Source organism: Aquarana catesbeiana, linkage group LG01 (assembly GCF_042186555.1).
Source record: "Aquarana catesbeiana isolate 2022-GZ linkage group LG01, ASM4218655v1, whole genome shotgun sequence".
NCBI classification, from domain to species: Eukaryota; Metazoa; Chordata; class Amphibia; order Anura; family Ranidae; genus Aquarana; species Aquarana catesbeiana.
The window spans coordinates 764399790-764405789 of NC_133324.1; positions in this window are offsets into that span (position 1 = coordinate 764399790).

Below are 6000 nucleotides of genomic sequence, written 5' to 3' on the forward strand. Positions count from 1 at the left end.
ACGGATCCCACTTCCTCCAGGTACAGGGTGTGGCTATGGGCACTTGCTGTGCGCCCACCTATGCCAACCTGTACCTGGGGGGGTGGGAACGTTCAATTTTTTCAGATGACAGCATATCACACTTGACCAGTCAGGTGATGTGTTGGATGCGCTTTATTGATGACATCTTTATTGTTTGGTCAGGGTCTATGGAAAATCTGAACATTCTGGTAAATAAACTTAACTGCAACTCGTTCAATTTGAAATTTACAGTATGCAGTCACCATTCAACCATTACCTTCCTTGACCTCACAATTTGTAAAGATAATGATGGTAAATTGGCCACCTCTCTGTTCCGCAAAGAGACAGCAGGAAATACTCTGCTACATGCGGAAAGCGCCCATCCATATACTCTTATACGCAGCATACCATATGCCCAGTACCTCAGACTCCGGAGAAATTGCACCTTTACAGAGGACTTTAAACTACAAGCTAAAGCACTTCGTGAGCGTCTAAAAGCAAGGGGATATAGCAAATCATTACTCCGTCGTGCATACAATAGGGTACTGCGTCAGTCTCGTAACACTTTACTGTATCAACAAAAAGTTCCAAAAGCTAACACGATGGTTAGATATATCACAAAATACTCCCAACAACATGCGGAAATACGGAATATTCTATTTAAACATTGGTCGCTATTACGCGAAGACCCGATCCTGGCCAAATACACAACCCCCACCCCTACCATTTCTTTTCGAAGAAGCAGATCCCTTAGGGACAAACTCACATCCAGTCATTTCAGTAATGACTCTACAACACAGTTCCACCTGACAGGAATGACCATGTGTGGCAGATGTTCATTCTGCCCCTGGATCCACACAGGGACCAGATTCCAACTCCCCAATGGAGAAACATTTATTCCTCACTTTCATGCCAATTGCGAAACTCAGGGCCTAGTTTATCTCATGACATGTGAGTGCCAAGCCTTCTACGTCGGAAAAACTATCCGACATTTCCGTTCACGTATCAAAGATCATGTATATTACTCTGGAGGAGGAAAAATGATCACATCTGTTAGTAGACACTTGGACCTCTACCATAAATTTGACACCTCGGTGGTCTCCTTTTTTGCCCTTGCGGTTATTCCCAGAAGCCCTCGTGGTGGCGACTGGGACAAACAAATTTTAAGGCAGGAAACCTTGTGGATAGAGCGTTTAAATGCGACTCGGGCCCCTGGCATTAATGAATCACAGTCTTATAAACCCTTTTTGTAACTTCTATTGGATTGCCCCCTTTGGCTAATCCGAATAGACCTATACGGGCCCAAAATCCATCTTAGAGACATAGAGGTCATTGTGAAGGTACATATATAGTTCTTTACAGAGCAGATATATCAAATATAAATATGGAGATATTCATATGCAATAATAGAAATTTCTGTATTGCTCCATTGTAACTCAATATATGTTTTGAATAATCCCCCTTTTTTTAGGTACATGTGTACAATCTTTCTTTGTGTGCTTAGCTCTACGGATGTGGGTGTGCGTTGGCGCCACCTGGTGGTGCATTCTTGACTGCTATGCGGCCGCCCAGCGCCGCATTGGTCCCCTCCGATGCGGCGCGCGCATCGGCTGGCTATTCTAGCCGGCGGATGCAGCTCGCGGTGGGCGTGCGCCGCCCTCTTGCTGGAGGCGCCGTTCGGATTGACGGCCCTTCCGGCTGGTGGGGGCGCATGCGCACGGAGAGCCCTTGGCCGGTCCGGATGACGTCACGTCGGCGGCCGCCGATTGGACGTCGACGGACGGGACGGGCACACAAATAGGACAGCGTCCTGATTCAGTGTGCGTTCCGCTCCAGGATCAGGAGGACTATACTTACTACAGGCTTCCCCGTCTTTATATTCAGGTACTTTGTTTGACCACGGCATGAACTGGATTATGGCATATATTGCTGGATGGTGGCTCTATATTATTAACTGAGGCTCCACTCTCTCCCTTTCTCTTCCCTCTCTGTATCTTTTTCTTCCTTATGCTCCTGGCTCCATTTATACTTTTAGGGTTTATACCTAAGTTTATACTGGGTATTACAACAGTGACACTGCGTTCTATGCCTGCTTGTACTCCAGGGTGAACCTCAGAGGCACATAGACTACAATCCCCGACTTGTAAGACTAATAGTGGTGAGTGTCTCAGACCACAGCAAGGAAATAGGTTACTTTTAGTACATATATAGATATATAAATACTTATGTCTGACATATAATATATATATATATAAAAAAATCTTTCTTTTCTTTTTTTTAAAAGTGCATTACCTTCTCTACTTCAGAAACAGGCCCATATATATATATATATACGAAAATAGTAAACATACTGACTCGGAGACGTAAAGCTCTATTATATGGTCAAGTCACCTGGTCTTTCTTTGCTAGCGGACTAATACCCCCCTTTAATGTTTCATATTGGTTTTAAATGTAAGTATCTTTTTCATAATTTACCTTTATTACTTGTCTGTGCTACCAGGGGGCTACCAATATATATACCCTCTCATTCCTTTCCCCTCTTTTTCCCCTTCCCCCGCCTCCCATTTTTCCCCCCCCCCTCCCCTCTCCCCCCCTCCCCCTCCCTTTCCTCCTTTTTCCCCCCCTTCCTTCCCCCTCCCCTCTTTTCCCCCCCCTTCTCCCCTTCCCCCCACCCCACCCCTCACCTCCCCCCTCCTCTCCCTCCTCTCCCCCTCCCCCCTTCTTCTTCCTCCTCTTCCCCCCTTTTTCCTCCCCCGCCCCCTCTTCCCCCCCCCCCTTTTTCTCTTTCTTTTTTTCTTCCTTTTTCCCCCCCCTTCCCCTCCCCCTTCGTCTTTCTCCTTCTCTTAAATACCTGACCGGGGTTACAAATTTTAACACACTGTATATACCACCTATAATTATGTTGTGCACGCCCCCATAGCAGTCCTTCAGTATCGCTGGGACGTTGGCGCCCACCACCACTCCGTTATGAGCAAGCACACAATTGTTCTTTTTGGTACTAGATATGTGGCGCCCCTGTAGACGCCTGCTTTTTATGTATATGTACTAATAATTAATTGTAATGTTATATACCTTGATAGCTACATCATATACTGCTACTGCTCTTGAGGAAGCGTAGTCCATACGCGAAACATGTCGAGCATCGATTAATCTCAACATATGAACTGACTTTGGAACTGCTATATAGCCACTTCTCCGGACTGACCTACATGGGAAGCTATTTCTCCTAATGCCCGAAGATTTTCATACTGTAGACGGTGTTGTATAGCAATGATTCAAGTACAGACACATGTTGTGTTTTAAACTATACTATTTTGGTTTGTTATGTGTGTTTTTTGATATCAAATAAAACAAGGAATTTTTATCTATTATTTTGTGGTGCCTAAAAAGTCCATAAGTCCCTTCTCCCCCTGTTTTTGGTATATGTAATTGATAGGACGCGGCACGGTACTACCTTCAGTGTATCCACGGCACCACTCCGTGTGATGATACACATTTTCTATACATCTTTCCAAAGAAAATATTTCGTTGTAAGTACAATTAAGCTGTAAAAAAAAAAAAAAAAAAAAATTAAATATAATGCACTATAGTTCCTAATTTTGGTTTTTATGGTTAAAGTGGGTAAAGTATGCTCAATGAGCTTCTTATGATGTATCATCTGCCAGTTAGCTTTCAGAAAGATTCAGATAGCTGAGTCAAAAATGCAGCATGGGCTGACATTCCATGCTTACTAACTAGCCAGTCACTGGTGAACTTTTTGTTGGTGGGCTGGGCCTAATTTTAACAAACATCTTGAGCAGGTTTTTGGTAGGGTCTTGTGCCTGCAGGCTGTTGCCCGAGTTTGGAGTTCTGTCTGGAGCTTGAAATAGCAGCAGCTAAAATATTGCTGGGGACAATGTAACACAAGAACCTCCACTGACCCAATGCTATACAACCCCTGGCAAAAATTATGGAATCACCAGTCTGATTCCTTCAGTTGTTTATTGTTGTAGAAAAAAAGCAGATCACAGACATGGCCAAAAACTAAAGGCATTTCAAATGGCAACTTTCTGGCTTTAAGAAACACTAAAAGAAATCAAGAAAAATAATTGTGGTGGCCAGTAACAGTTAGATTTATAGAACAAGCACAGGGATTAAATTATGGAATCACTCAAATCTGAGGAAAAAATTATGGAATCACCCTGTAAATTTTCATTACAAACACTAACACCTGCATCAGATTAAATCTGCTTGTTAGTATGTAGGTAAAAAGGAGTGATCACACCTTGGAGAGCTGTTGCAACAAGTGGACTGACATGAAGCATGGCTCCAACACCAGAGATGTCAATTGAAAAAAAGGAGAGGATTATCAAACTCCTTAAAGAGGGTAAATCATCACGCAGTGTTGCACAAGATGTTGGTTGTTCACAGTCGGCTGTGTCTAAAACATGGACCAAATACAAACAACATGGGAAGGTGGTTAAAGGCAAGCATACTGGTAGACCAAGGAAGACATCAAAGCGTCAAGACAGAAAACTTAAAGCAATATGCCTTGAAAACAGAAAATGTACAACAAAACAAATGAGGAACAAATGGGAGGAAACTGGAGTCAACATCTGTGACCGAACTGTAAGAAACCGCCTAAAGGAAATGGGATTTACATGCAGGAAAGCTAAAACAAAGCCATCTCTAACACCTAAACACAAAAAAACAAGGTTACAATGGGCTAAGGAAAGGCAATCGTGGACTGTGGATGATTGGATGAAAGTCATATTCAGTGATGAATCTCGAATCTGCATTGGGCAAGGTGATGATGCTGGAACTTTTGTTTGGTGCCGTTCCAATGAGATTTATGCAGACGACTGTCTGAAGAAAACATGCAAATTTCCACAGTCAATTATGATATGGGGCTGCATGTCAGGTAAAGGCACTGGGGAGATGGCTGTCATTAAATCTTCAATAAATGCACAGGTTTACATTGAAATTTTGGACACTTTTCTTATCCCATCTATTGAAAGGATGTTTGGGGATGATGAAATCATTTATCAAGATGATAATGCATCTTGCCATAGAGCAAAAACTGTGAAAAAATTCCTTGAAGAAAGACACATAAGGTCAATGTCATGGCCTGCAAACAGTCCGGATCTCAATCCAATTGAAAATCTGTGGTGGAAGTTAAAGAAAATGGTCCATGAAAAGGCTCCAACCTGCAAAGATGATTTGGCATCAGCAATCAGAGAAGGCTGGAGCCAGATTGATGAAGAGTACTGTTTATCACTCATTTAGGCTGGCCATACACTATACAATTTTCTGATTCAATTTCCTTTAGATTTACCTTCAACTATGTAGTGCAAGGGCCTGTCTGATTGCATACAAATTGAAAGGGTTTAGGTTTGACCTCATATTATATGGTTTTGGTAAATCTAAAGGAAAGTTGAACAGGAAAATTGTATAGTGTATGGCCAGCTTAAGTCAATGCCTCAGAGACTGCAAGTTATAAAAGCCAGAGGTGGTGCAACAAAGTACTAGTGATGTGTTGGAGTGTTATTTTGTTTGTTTGTTTTTCATGATTCCATAATTTTTTCCTCAGAGTTGAGTGATTCCATAATTTATTCCCTGTGCTTGTTCTATAAATCTAATGGGGCGTACACACGGTCGGACTTTTCGTCTACAAAAGTCCAACGTACGCCAACGGACTAAAGCTGGCTGGTAATCCGATCGTGTGTGGGCTTCTTCGGACTTTCAGCGGACTTTTTCAGCCTCAAATCCGACAGACTTTAGATTTGAAACATGCTTCAAATCTTTACGTCGTAACTACGACGGACCCAGAAATCCGCTCGTCTGTATGCTAGTCCTACGGACAAAAAAACGACGCATGCTCATAAGCAAAAACTAAACGGAAGCACTCGGTCTAGTAAAACTAGTGTTCGTATTGTAGGAAGCACATTCCTCACGCTGCAAAATCTGTGATCGTTGAATGCAGCGCATTTAATGTCTTCTTTACGAATGCTATAAAGAACG